Below are 14,822 nucleotides of genomic sequence, written 5' to 3'. Positions count from 1 at the left end.
AATGAGAGTAAGATTTGGCAACAGATCCCTATAGTTTTCTTTGTGGTTTTGGGGGAGATTGTTTTGGGTTTTTTTTTATTTTTTGTTTTTCCAAATAGGATATTTGTCTCAAAAGCTGAGATTAACAATAACTCAGGATCTTCCTGGTGCCAGTGTGCTGACAGCCAGCTCTGGCTGCAGTGACATCATTTCCCTGCAGCTGCTTTTTACACTTCATTTGTTTTTTAGCTGTAGACAAATTTTCCATATGAGCTGTACAGAAGTTTTAATTGATAAATAGGGGAGCTAAGTTGCTTACTTTACTATCCATATGGTCTGGATTCAGTGACTTTAAAGAATGAGATAGACAAAAAAGGGATTTTTTACACTTTCAGGAATGTTAACCTTCAAGGCAACTTTGTTTAAAAGTGATCTTTTTCAATGTTGCTTCACAAACACCACCAAAGCTAGCAGCTGGTTTTGTTGTTGTGTTTGCTTGTTTGTTTGTTTGTTTTGGTGCTTTTGCATCAAAAAATCCCACTCTAAGCCTGTTGAATTTGTCAGTGTTTAGTGGTTTTAATTATGTTGTGTGACTTGCCCTTTCACCCATATCTCACAGTGTGAGAAGGAGAATAATACTTGCATATCTGAGGATGGTAATTCAGAATGACTGATTTAAAAAGAAGCCAGAGGTGTTAATGAGCTTGGATTTTATATTTGTTTTCAAGATGTCCATTTAGAAACAATACAGAAAGAGAAATATGTACTAATCTATGTCACGTTGCATAGGCATCTCCAAATTGCATAACATTTTATGCTCAAGGCCATGTGAATAAATTGGATTTCATTTTCTTGAGTAATGACTTCTCATTGCATCACTCCTCTGCCAAGTAATGTAGCTTGGCAAGGTAGGAGATGACCTGCTGGAATTCAAATTTTGCATTGCTTTGTGCTGCCTAATTAAGAGATGGTCTGGGAGTAGGTTTGATGCTTTTGGAACAGTATCCCTTCAACTCTAATAGCAAAAGGAAGATTTGTTACAGCTTGTGGTTATCCTTCTGCAGAGCTGGGGTTGGCTTCATGGGCTGGTTTGTCTTTGAGCACCTTCTCTCATCCATCTCCAGCACTACAGAGAGATGTCACCAGGAATTCTTTGCTTCTGCTGTAACTTACTTTCTTTCTCTGCCTTGGAAATAGGAATATAACATAAAAAATTATTTATTGGAGTAGTTTTAAGCCCTACTAAATCCCATTAAGGATGGGATCCCATAAGGACCCATGGGTCCCATAAGGACCCATTCCTTATGTTTTTATTTATTTATATTTAAAAGGATTAGCATCTTTGCAAAGACTTCATCTTAAAACTGAATCGTTGCTGTGCTGTGTGACTGGTATTGCTTTGCCTGATTTCTGGATCAAGCTTACTGTACAGAAGAAATATGACACAATCCCCTAAATCCTTTGAGCCTGCCTGCCCAAAAGCCAGTGTGGCACTGCAGGAGCTGTGGCTGGTGTGTCCTCCATGGGAGCAGCAGCACAGGAGCATCCTCAGGAGGCAGCAAAGGCGGCTCAGGGCCAGCACCGGCCCACAAAATTGCAAATCAGTTCCACTGAAAATATTACCAGTTCTTGCAGGATTGAAAACATTTCTGGTGGGCAGCTGACACCCAGCCCTCTGCATGTCTCACTAAGCAGATGGAAGGTGGAAGATGAAGGGTGAACATTTCTTCCCTCTGGCCCTCCAAGTTACTTGTTGGCGTTTCTTGGTGCGTGGATGTGACACTTGCTGTCATGTTTCTGATGTGATGCACCAGGTCACCAGGGCTGATGGAACCTAAACTGGATGTGCTCTGGGTCCCTGTCCCTGCTGCTGGATGCAGATTCTCCCAGGGATAAGGTTGTTGCACATCCCCTTCTCCTGAGTGTTGTCACGCCAAATGCATAGAAAGAAGAAATCTGCTGGACTTCTCACACCTCTTCCTCTTTCTTTGTCTGCCTTTGGGGTTTGAAGAATGTAACTTTTCTTTGGCGCAGATGGGAGATGCTTGATCCTACTGCCAAGATCAGCCTCCAGGCCTGCAGTGGGAACCTGCAGTAGTACAGATATCGTTGGAGACCTTCATAAATGTTTTGCAGGTAATAAGGTAAAAGCAGGTCTCCTCACCAGCAGATGATGTAGCAGGTCCAATTCATCCCCTTTTAGCTTGTTTTTGGAGAATAAGAAAACAGTTCTCTTGCTTCAGGGCATCTGGAGAACGTGGTCCTGCTTTGAGGATCTACATGTTGAGGTCTCTGCTTTCTGGACAAAAATCTCTACTTGTGCATATACTGCTAGCCCTTGCTAATAGGGCAGTTCACCCCAAAACATGCACATGTATATTTTATATATATCTTAAACATAGGAAGCATAGGCCACAAACTCATTTTTAATGTTTGTCATTAAGGCATTTTAACAGTCTGTCTCCATACAACAATGCTTATAATATGCTAAATATTAAAAAAAATTGTCTGCCCTCACTTAAGCCCTCACTTCACATTCTCCCTGCTGAACTGCCTGGGTTTGTGTCTTCGTGGTAGATGTTAATTCATCTTTTGGTGCCAGAATTTCATAATGGCCTTTATTTCTTGTCCTAAGCAAGGTGAAACCTTTTCAAAGCCTAGAGTCAGATCCTGTGTACTGGCTTTCCTCTGTTTATTATTCCAACATCTTTGCCCACCTCATGGCAGTACTGTGGGCTGATCACTGCTGATATCACAGTGAGTGTGGTTGTGTTCTGCTCAGTGCCATCCCATTGCTGCAGTTTGTGCTCATCTTTTCCTGTTCCCACTTTTTCTGAGTGGACAGGAGTGCAGGCAGCCAGCCTTGCCTCTCTCCTTCACCCTCATTCAGACTTTAAATGTGCCACCATGATAATCTCTGCGTCAGAAACCCTGTATTTCTTCATTTTTGAAATGCCAAGCATTTCTTCCATTTGATGTTAACAACTATTGGACATTTATCAAAAAAATACCTCCTCCTATTCTTTTTCCAAGGTGCTTATTCCAGAGAGTGACCTGTGGAAGCTCTGCCTGGCAGGGAGGGCTCAGCAGCTGGCAGTAGTGTTCTTGGTGTAATAATTACCATAAGACTTCATTGTGTGGAGGACTTATCTCACAGTTCTGAGGAACAGAACAATGGGATGGCAAGATAAATGTGTGGTAGTGCCTGCCCCAGCAAATGTGTGTTTGTGGACATGCTTATCTGATTGAAAGTTAATTTAATCTCACCTGACAATGGTAGATAGTAGTGTGTGCTGGTGTGTTAGGTAAGCCTGGTGTGTATTTGCAGTCAAGAACTTAGACAAGTGATTTGCCAGACTGAGTCTTGGTGAGCTGCAGATAAAACATTTAAACTAAGGTTACTTACACTTTGTGTCATACCTTAAGTCATCAGCAAATTCTTCATAAAGGAGAACTTGCATTTAACTACAGAACCACTAAAGTCTGCCTTGCCTCTTCAGCCTTCATGTAAGTAAAAGTATCTCTCAGGCCTTAAATCTTTTGCTTGCTCAGTGGGTTGAAAGCTATTTTAAAACAAGCACTGGTGCTTGATGTCTGCATCAGTAATAGAGCTAAAATGTAAACTCTTGCTTAACACCCAGGGTATTAGACATTAAAAATGCATGGAATTCGAGGGGGCAACATACTTCTGTGTACAAGTATCTGATGGTTGACTGCCTGTGCAAAATGCTGCTCTCACCCTGTGTCCCAAATGCCCTTTTCCTATGCATGCAAACACGTGTGTGGCTTGGCTCTTGAGAGAAATGGTTGTTACTGGTGAAGGTGTTTGATCTTTCCATCTTGTTTCTTCAGCTGTGGTCACTGTGGCACAAAAATGCAGCTCCCAAAGTTGTGGGATAAACTGTGCTGCTGCTGGATTTCTTGGGAAAATTATGTGAGCAGAGTGGGAAAATAGGTGAGAAACTACACCTCATCACAGAGCTCTTGCCTTGCAAGTTCACAGTAGTTACCTGGAAGTTTAAAATAACTTATTTGCCACAGAGGAAGTCAGGATATCCTCAGACAAAATGTTGCAGATAGCTGGAGCCCAAGCTCTGATTGCTCCTTGGAAATTCTTGCTGGTTTATATCCTAGTTGGTGGTCTTGAAGATTTGCTGTCTTCCCGCTGGCAGGGGAACATCCACAAAATTAAGAAGAGCTTGCTAAGTTCGGTCTGTTACAGCTTCAAAGCACTCTTTTTTTTATGGTCTAGACATATTATCTGCTGGCTGAGTTACCAGACCTTGGGAAAATGGTGGTTCACCACGTGTCAGTGGCTGTTTTGGAGCTGCAGAAGATGAGTTAATCTTGTGCAGATTAAGATTTGTAGGTGCCCATAGTTGTGGGTATTAAGAGCATTGATGAGGCTCCACAGCCCCCAGCTAACAGGTTTTAGTAGCTTGTACCAAGTCCTTTGTCAGGCAACATGAATTTAATAACCACCTTACTCCTGGAGCCAAAGCTGTAAGAAGAGGGTGAGTGCTGGTCACTGCAGTTGTGTTTGCTGAAGCCATGGCTTAATTTAGCAGAAAATAATGCCCAGAGCCACACACAGTGCTGGCAAATGTGGGGGCTGGGGGGAGATCCAGGGGGGCCTCTGCTGACACCTTTGATAGGTGTTAAATTTTAAATGTGAAAACTCAGATCTGCTTAAAGTAATCGTTGGGTATTAGGTATACTCACAAATATTTCAGTTCTTCAGCTGGTTTGGCAGCATTATTCTCCGAGATGCTGAACCTGTGTAGTGAATGAATTCAAAGTGACAAGCTGGAGGCATTCCTGCCATTCAAGAGAGGCTTAAGGAATTTCTTATTGGCTAAATTACAAATATGTAGCATTTTGCCCAGCACTGCATGGCAATTTCAACCTGCCTGACCGTGACAAGATTAGTACTTTTCCTCCCTCTCCCCAGCAGTATTTTTTTTTTTTTAAATTAGATTAAGAAGTACCAGGCAGAGATGCAAAAGCTTGAAAGAGTAAAAACCAGCCTTACCTTGAATGATTCTGTCTGTCATTGGATTGGTTCCTTAATTAGCCCCATGTCCTTTAACCTCTTGAGAAATAAGTAAGGGATAAATTTGGGGATAAAGACAAAGACGCCTGGAGATTTACCACACACCGCTAGGTAATTCATCAAGGAATGTTGGTAATTAGCCCTGCCTCTTTCCTTTCTGGCTCATTTAATAAAACTGGTTGATTTAAAATAATGCCTGCTGGTTCATTATCAACTACTTTAAGAGCCAAGTTATGAACTTGAAACAAAACCCAGTATTGTGTTGTCTGCAAAGGACCTGGCAAGTATATTTTGTTTTGTTTTTTATAAAAAAGAAATTGCTCTGTCTGGTCATCAGTCTCCCCAGCTTAATAATTAAATATTACTTCATTTGGATTGCCATTTGGCTTTTTGGGTGTATTTATTCCTGGTATCTACTGCTGAGAGGCAGAGAAGAGGGGAAAAAATCCAAGATCTTGAAAAGGTGCATGTCAGATTGTGTTAAGAAAGCATGGCCTGATGGAATTCAGCTGAATAAGGACTTTACAATAGTAGTAGTTGTCCAGTTGAGGAAATGGGCAACTGTTTTAACCCTTTATCTCTCAGAAGTGAGTGCCAGCTAAGTGCCTTGTTCTTTGAGCAAAATGATCCATTTTATTAACCCATCTCTTTAGTGCTCGTAGTGGAGATTTTCCCCGAGCTGAGGACAGAACTCATCTAGTTTGCATTTGCTTGGAAAACCATGCACCAGTCTCTCGTTTTCTTTATAGATGGGAATAGCATTACTTGGAAGATAAATGAGGGGATCAGGCTAGCACTGGGTCAGCACTGCTGCCTTTGCAGTGTCTGGGAGAGAATCTCAGTGTCCACTTGGAGCTTGTTACAGCAGCACTTGCTGGCCAGGGCTTCTGGTTGGGTCAGTCTGCCTGAATTAAAGAATGAACTTAGTGTAAATATTCCTTTAATAATTAATGTCAGTCTTAGGTTGCAACACCTCTGAAACTGTTGTGGGCTAGAGGAAAAGCAGGCAGTGCTGGCCTTCTGCTGATGGAATGCTCTGTAAGACTTTCTGGGCATGGAACCTGTCAGTATCATTTGGAGCAGAATTGGATGTAGTGTTTCAGTGCAAATAAGAAAGAACATCCTCCTGCTCATCTTCCATCCATCTCTTTTCCATCCCCTGGGGGTAGTGCTTATTCTGGGGGATCTTGTGTTCCGTAAGTGCTTTTATGACCCAGCAAAACTACGTGTCTTCTTTTATATGCTTGGCAGATTAATAAATAAAAAAAAGAAATGAAATGTGATGGCCTCTGTGGAAATATAACTCTGCCAGTGATTCTTTTGTCACCAATGATAAAAATAACTTGCTCCTGCAAACAGTTGCAGAGGGCTCTGGGGTGTTGGGGTAACAGCTTAACCCTGCAGGTTGTCACTGAAAGTTCTGCCACTGGATGCCAGTTACCTGCTTATTTATTATTTTGAGACCTGTTAATAAACTCTGATAGTTAAAATTGATTTTAAAATAGGTTGTTTTTTCCAGCTTGTAACGATGTGGAACAGAAAATCAAGTATCTTTTAACCAAAATAACCCCCAACAAACAAAACTCTAATACCAGTTTTTTTAAAGTTAGAATGTCCATGCCAAATTAATAGTTTGGGTTTTACACATCAACCTATTATAACATACTGGAACAATATTTATTAGGGACCTCTGTGACTTTGTGTCCTAGACTTACTGAGTATCAGTAGTTCAAGTTCCAGTCAGTTGTTTGAAAATTCTTGTGTAAGTTATATAGTGCAAACCAATGGTTTTTGAGTGGATCCCCAGCAACAGGCACTTCCACATCACCTTTACAGTAATTAAACAGTAATTCATAGTGCTGCACTTCCATAATTTCTCAGCAGATGGCATTATGATTTCCAAGACTGTGTATTCCTTGGGAAGGCTCTCAGCTGCCAGGGAATTCATCATTCTAAACGATTCCCTTCACTGATGAGGGCTAATACTCAGCTGTTAAGCCTGTTTTGACACATTGTTCTAATCGTGTTGTTTGCTTGTGTTGTTGTAATTTATTTTCCCAGAGGTGCCTTTAACCAGGTAAAAAGCTGTATGTGATAGTTACTGCATTCAAAAACTAAGGCAGGCTGCCTGATTTTAAATAAAACTGCCACTGGTGTCCAGCAGAAGTAATAAACTCTTTCAGCAGGCTAGAACATTAAAAAGGTTAAAAGACAGTGTTTTCTATTGAACATTCCCAATCCTCAAAGCTTTGCAAGACATTACTGCTCTGTGTTAAATTCTACCCCCTTCCTGCTTCGTGCTGCAAATCCTGTTTTTTGCAGAAAATCTTAGCTAGAGAAAGAAAAATCGTATGGAGCAGAATTTGATGCCACTGTGGAAACAGTAACAAATATCAGTGTGTTTCTAAATAAATGTGGCTAGCAGAGCACAGAAGGCATCAGCTGTTTTTGGGCACTCCTCCTCTGTGCATCCCTGGCTTCTGATGATGTTTTTGTCACTGACCTGGCTGGAATCTGTGTCCTGTCCCCCATGCACACTCTGACATCAGCAGGAGTGTGTCTTGCGTGTCCAAAGAAACCAAAGTTTCAAAGAGCTGGTTTTCTGTCTCGGAACAATGTGCTCCTTGTATCTGTCTGCGTGTCCATCCTCTCCTTCTGGGTGCAGAGAGGGGCAGATCTGCTCACCAGAGAGCCTCACAGGCCATGCTTGTTCCATGGATCTGGAATGTCCAGCAGCACCAGGAGCTCGGGGCCCCAGCAGCAGCCAGGCACCTGAAGTTATCCTGACCTACAGTCCAAACCAGTCCTTTAATCTCAGAGGAAGCTTGGAAGTTAAGCAAGGTGAATCAAAGCTTGTATTTCAGGCTGCCTTCCTAAAAGTCACGCAGAAGTTCCTGGTTGAAACCAAAACTAAATTTTGTGGACGTAATGGTTGGCTGTGAATTAAATCTTTCTGTTCTGTCAGAGGACAATATCAGTTCTCTTCTTGGAAATTAGTCCCTTCTTTGAAGACATTTGAAGGTTGAGGAGTAGCAAACAGCCTGTCTGCCTCTCTCAGGGCTTCATAAAGCTCATGCCAAGGACCTGCAGGCAACACACTATACTTTAAGACTACTTCTAACTTCCTCAGGCTGTGACTTCTCTGCTTATTTTTTTTCTATAGGTGTGTGGATTTTTTTTTTTTTTTTTTTTTTTTTTTTTGTGGATTTGGGCAGCCCTGGGAGTAATATTGTCAGTAAAAACTTATTCCAGTTTACCAGTATCAATGATCCAGAGTGCCATTGCTTTAACCACCATCTCTGTCCTAATAGCACCTAAGTGATAAATCTGCTTTTGGAGAGACAGCTTGTTTTTACTGGGGGGGAAGACCTGTTAGTTCTGCTGCAGCCTCATGTAAAGTAGGGCTGTTCTACTGAGCAATGTTAATGTTTCAGAAACTGCTTTAAAAGTAATTATAATAGTGCTTTAAAGTTAATTTTTGTCTTGTTAAACAGAAAATTCTGAGAAGTGAAACTTCTGTTTAAAAAATCGTGGCAATCATCTATATTATCAAAAGTTACTGGTTGAAAACTTGTCCATTGAGCTGTCTGAAAGCATTTTTTCTGTAGTGTTATACACAATTCTGCTTCCTGACTGCCACCAAAACCATACTTTGCTGAAATACCCGTGTCTCAAAGAAACTGTTTAGGGAGGGAAGAAAATGACCTTGAATGAGTCAGCACTTGTGTGTAGCAATCGTAAGCCTTCCGTGCTCTTTGCTTTCCAAAAGGAAGTGAATTCTGGACCACAGGCACCATTCATTGCAGGGCCCTTAATGGGCTCCATTCACATGAAAGTTCATATATTCCTTAAGGCTTCGGCCCTGTATGGTTTGCTGTGTAAAAGGAAGAATACTACTTAATCATGCTACTTAGGCTTTTCAAAAGATTTATCCTTTTCATACACTGGCTTTTTGAGGGAAGGAGTGATTCCTTCTGCTCTGGAGTGCTGCTTATGCAATTTAGTGGTTGCTCTGTGCAAAGTGCCACTTCCTCTGTAGGTCACTGTTCCAAATTGCCTTCTGCCTTTCCCTGCAGTGTTTGATCTAAGATGTGAGGAGAAAGCTTCCAGCCAGGGCTTCTGCAGGATTATCCTTAGAAAACCCTTCTCTCTGAACTTGCACCTTCCCCAAGGAAATGTATTAATTCCATTTATCTGCCTTGGTTAAAGGCTGCAAGGACTGAGTTGGTCTCAGTGGTTCTGCATGATCTGAGCACAGTCTGGATGCTCCTCCTTGGATGCAGAGTGAGGAATGTGCTGATTGCTACTGGAGCCAGGGAACAATGGCAGATAACTGTTAGAGGAACACTGTTCAACTTTGCAGTTTCTCCTCTGGTAGGGGCAGTTCCAGAAAACATGCCCAGATAGCTTTTTCTGCCAGCTGTACATAGTCAATAGGCAACTTGGTGGGGTAAATCAGGAGCAGCTTTGGCTGGTACTCAGCCATGGAATCCTGGGATTATTTGGGTTGGAAGGAACCTTAAACATCGTCTAGTCCAGCTCTGCTGCCATAGAAAGGTGACTTTTTAAAAATCAGTTTAGTGGTTTTGATTGCCTGGGTTGTTGGTGTAGTCCTGCAGACATCTGTACCTGTGTCACAGAGAGCTGCTGTGACAGGGCAAGAACAGCTGGACATCAGCCCTGGCACCTTCTGGGGCTGACTCTGCCTTTAGTGTGGAGCAGCAGCACGGTTTTGAAGTCAATTCCCAGTGCCCCCATATATTACATATTAGCTTATTTTTGCCCAGTGCTGTTGATGAGTATTAATTAGAGTCTTGTCAGAGGAAATTAAATCAGGAGACCTCCTGTTATCCAGCCACTCCTGGGAGTTCAGTCTGTGAGAGCAGAATAGAGCTGGTCTGACACCAGTGGCTTGAAATGTATCATAGTGTTCTGAACCATTCACCTGTGGGTCCCACATCTCAGACCACATTGTTGGCTATGGTGGATGTACTGGCATCTCCGTGGCTCCAGCAGATGTTAAAATATCCTAAATTTTCACTTTTCATCTGTTTAAACTTCATTTAAAATAAACTCCACAGTGTGAGCTTATTTATATTTTTAAAGCAAATTGAAACCAATTTGTTCCATCCTGTAGTGTTATGCTAAAATGGGTTTATACTTGAAGTTTATAAAAGGGCAATGGAGGTGGGGAAGTCTGAGTTAAGATCTAGTTAATCCCCATCTAGTCTCTAATTACATCCCTAGCATCTGGTTGCCTTGAATTGCGTTATGTCCCCGTACAGTTTCTTGAGCAGCTACGACTTTGTGTGTGTTGTCAATCAGTGATCTGAGGAATGTTGTGAAATACATGTCATGATCGTTGTATTTTTCAGTATTAAAAGAAGATGCACAGTTTTTTGCATAAATACAACCTTAGTGAAAGACACTTTGCCTGTTTCCCCTTGTGAACATCAAGCTGTTCTTGCAGTAGCACTTCAAGGGTTACGTGAGTGCGGGTCAAGTGCGGTTTAAAATAGGATTCTTCTGAGACCAAGCCTGCAGGCCCTGAATTTCTTTCTCAAAAGACATTTTGATCTTCTGACAAACTATTGCTTCTGAATTTCTTGGTGCTTCATATTTGCAGCTAACCTTTGGAGGACTGGAATGATAACACACACTCTTCTTTGTGTTTTGTGAATGTGCCTCCCCTGGTGAGTCGATGGCTTGTGCTTTTTGAAGTTCAGATGAAATCATTAAAAAGAGTTTTCTGTAAGATGTTTGGAAAGATGGAATATTTCTGGTTTCATGTAATAAAATGTGTTTCCAGTCTTGCAGAAAGAGCCCTAACCCTTACCTTGACAGGCCTTCACACAGGAGAGAATCAAGAGCTTGTAGTCCCTTGGAGGGAGGGAGGTTTTGTATTTGCTCACATGCTGCAAATGCTGCTCTGACAGGTTTGTGCATATGTTGGGAAAACACCATGGCAGAATTTCAGACAATCTCTTTATATAACCTGTTTTTCAGTCCTAAAATTTTTGTGATAAGGAACATGCTTGTGCAACATCTGTTGAAGTAATGAAACTGAGTGCAGTTCTTTATTACAACTGCAATATAAACAGGGCTCCTGACAGCTGACTGGGGTTTTGGCCAAGATTTCACTCCTTCAGTTGATGGTCCTGCCAGCGCCCCATCCTTTGGCCTCATTGAGGGTCATTTATATGGACAGCAGTTTCTCATTTCACAGGGTAAATAATTATTTGCCTGCCATATGTGAAATAACATGAGGAGAGGAGGGTTTTCAACAGCTCATCTCGGGAAGACGTGGAGGGGCAGGTGTGGGGAAGGTTAAAAAATCAGCCAAGGGGATATATCTTGTTTTTGTAGGTATGAAATAGATTGTGATGTCATGGCTCCATGCATGTAAAGCTTGAGATCTTAAAGGGCTGAATTGTTGGCATCCTTGTTTTATAAATGAGCCCATGTTACTCTTGGTTTTTTTGGGAGCCAGACGATAGCTGCTGTCTGACTGTTGTGGGAATAAGATCATGGGGTGCAGAGGCAGGGTCATGCAGCCTAATGGCTGTTTGTCTAAATATGTATTTCTGTTACAGAATGATTATGGTGACATGCCTTTAGCTAAGAGAGAACTAAAACAATAAATTCCATTGTGGTTTCTGGGTTTAAAATTAAGAGTGAAATAAGCATACTTAATTTCTTACTCTTGTTGCTTTTAATCTCTTGTGGCTGCTGTGATGTCTGCTCTGGCATCTACTTTGTGAGTGACATGTCAGGAAAGAAAAGATGTGGTATTGCTTAATGGAAGTGTTGGATTTAAGCACTCCAATCCCAAGGAAGAGACACCATCATTCAAAAGTAACCCTGAGAGTGTAGCTTTCAGTTTGAATGCTCTGTGCAGCATCAATTTGGCCCCCTGGGTTAATTCTCCTCCAGAGTGGTGTCATGCTACTCCACACAAGGGGTGACCCACCTTTGTGGCTTGCCAAAGCCCTCTGAAAAATCCCTGTTCTGGTATTTAGCAGAATACTTCAGATCAACGCCAGTTGGGTTTGCATGAAGGTGACTTGGATTATCTTACCTTAGCAAACATGATGATCAAGCACTCTGAGGGACTGAAACTCTTTTATTATAACTCAGTAGGTTTTAATACAGTCATAAATAACAGCACAGCTCGTTGAGCAGAAGGATAAAAATCAAGGAGTTCAGTGGTAAGCCAGCTTGCATTTCCTTCATGTAAGTGAAGTCAGCGATTTATTATTATTTTAGGCTGTGCCTAATGATCATATTAGTGGTGTGAATAAAATGAATGTATCTGGAGTGCTTTATTCTTCTGCTTGTTCAAGGCTTCCATATTGGGGCTGACATGAGACATCATCAGCTGTAGGCAAAGTGGTATAGAGCCCAGCTAAATCCTTCTTCATTAGCTGTAACATATAGAAGCTCAGGGCATGTTACCAGTGTAGAACTGGTTTGAATTAACACCATCTTCATTCTCTTGCTTCTTCTGGTGGCTCTGTGTGTTTACTGTAAAGCAGATCCCCTCCAAACAGGTATGCTCCAGGACTAGTGACCTTTGTGCTTGTAGCCAGTGTGTTGCCAAGTGCTTTGTTAAAATAAATAGTCCTTTCAGAATTATTTTCACTCATAGTTTGGGATGCTTCTTTGAATGTTTTGGTAGGAGGACTTGCCAGTTGATGTTGAAAGCTGTTCCAGCAAGCACTGTTTGGGTTTTGGTGTGTTTGTATTTTCACATTGGGGTCATGATTGGTGGCATGCTCTTGGTATGTGCTGTGTAAGCGACCTTGAGAGCAACCCAACATGTCCCATGGAATTATGTGAACAATGAATGGAGCAGTCTTTCACTTGATCTTTTACAGACAAGTAGGTCAGAAGTGTAGATGTCCTTGGACAAGTAAGCAACAAGATGAGGAGGTTGGGCTTGATGACCTTTAAAGGTCCCTTCAACCCCAACTATTCTGTGACGTCCTGCTGATGTACAGTGTGCCCCCAAAAAGAGGAGATCTTTTTCTGTGATAAACCAAGAGTTGCATTTGAGTTTACAAATGGCTTTTATTTAAAAAAAGAGAAGGATACAACTGTTTCTCTGTGTGGCATTTGGGTGTTTGATGGATTTTGATCTGGTGCCATCTTTACGTCTCTTGTGTTTCAGTGCTGAATGTTGAAGTTTTGTAAATAAATACTTCAGTAGCCCACAGGCAATATTCTGAACACCAATTCATTCTCACAGGCTAATGCTGTGGATATGAAAGACTTGTAAATCAAACTCTCTTCTTGCTTAGCCCCAAAATGCCAACAATTACTCCTCAACACTGGAAGTTATCTTGGCACAGGTGTGTGTCCATGTGCTATGTATTTGAGCAATCCTTCACAAACCTTATAGTGACAAATGAGACCAGGTTTGAGGGTATCAGGTTTTAAGATTTATGAAAGCAACAGGTTGGGTACTTTTACCACTTTTTATTCATTATTTGGGCAAATTAGCCAATTTTAAGTTAATTTTCACCTGTGAAAATCAGTATTACATGGTACATTTAAGAGAAGATCATGCAGGGGCAAAGTAGATTTACTGCATTAAAATTTTGAAGCTACTTGAGTTTTATTTCTTACAATCTGGACTAGCAAACAGCCTGTGCCATTCTGCACATGTGTTAACTCTACATCTCTAGGGAGTTGATAATAAGGAGTTTCATTTTAAAGTCAGCATGTTCTGTCTCTCATGCTGTTTTAAGCTTAGTTCTGGTTACTTTTTACCCAACATTTTTTATAAAACTGGTTTCAATTTTTGCCATTATTCATTTTGTATGAAAGATGCCATTGTTTTTACCCAGTCCTATTTGTGTTCTTCAGATTTGACAAATGAGTGATGGATGAGCAACCTGAGCAAAACCAGGTGTGGAGAAGGATGCCTATTCTCCCTTGTGGAAGCTGCATACTCAGGGCTTCTCAGGAGCTGAGGGAAAACTCATGTTCCTCCTTTTTTATAGCAGAATGCATGCTTTCTCGGGTTTGGGCTCCAGAAATATACCCAGAATCTCCAAATCCTGTGCACATGTGAAGGTTGATGTGATTTAAGCAGCACTCTGACCTGGCCTTCTGGGTAGAGGATGGGCGTTCTGCACCTCTTCCCTGCCATGGGAAATGCAGTGAAGTCATTAAAACACCTGTTTTTGCAGCTGTCTTACAGGCATTGGAGACCTGGGAGCTCCCATGCTCTGTCTCTCAGGTCTAGCAGGGGTTACTGTGAGCTGGAACAGTGCCAGGGTCAGTCACCCCTGGGAAATGTCACTGACCTGTCCAGGCTGCCAGGACGTGACTGCCGCTCCAAGCTGGCCTGGCCAACACCATGCTTGGCAGCCCCTGAAGGAAGATAAGGTTGGACAAATTCTTTTACCCCTCTAATGTGACTCTTTCAAGCCAGTACTGATCTGTGTTAGAGTGCTCTGGTAAATCTTGTGTTGGTGCTGCTTGGGCTGTAGCAAAGGTGGGGGACTGTGCCCGGGCTGTGGAAGGCTTTGCAAGGGGAAGCTGGCAGAATAGGTGGCTTCAGACCATCTGCCTGAACTGGTTTTGGGCTCTCAGGCAGCTGAAATATCTGTAGTCCTGTGACTATGCTCCCTCTTGAATTCACATCTCCATGCCAAGTCTTTGCAAGAGATTTTGGAAGCAACTTTATGTCTATCTTTGACAATTCCTGTGGGGCGGAGTCATCGGTGTCCTACTGTGAGTAATCTCAAACCCTCTAGTGCTGATGCAAGTGCTGCTCAGCTTC

The 14,822-nt window shown here is 41.9% G+C and overlaps 1 protein-coding gene across 9 annotated transcripts in view; it reads left to right on the top strand.

The window, feature by feature from the left end:
* Positions 1 to 14,822, top strand: part of MITF (melanocyte inducing transcription factor) — a 99,279-nt gene that overhangs the window by 57,935 nt on the left and 26,522 nt on the right. The gene's annotated exons all lie outside the window — the stretch shown is intronic.

The sequence above is a fragment of the Motacilla alba genome, chromosome 12 (genome assembly GCF_015832195.1).
Source record: "Motacilla alba alba isolate MOTALB_02 chromosome 12, Motacilla_alba_V1.0_pri, whole genome shotgun sequence".
Taxonomy (NCBI): Eukaryota; Metazoa; Chordata; class Aves; order Passeriformes; family Motacillidae; genus Motacilla; species Motacilla alba.
The sequence above is the reverse complement of the archived record's forward strand: the minus strand, read 5'-3'. Positions and strand labels throughout refer to the sequence as shown.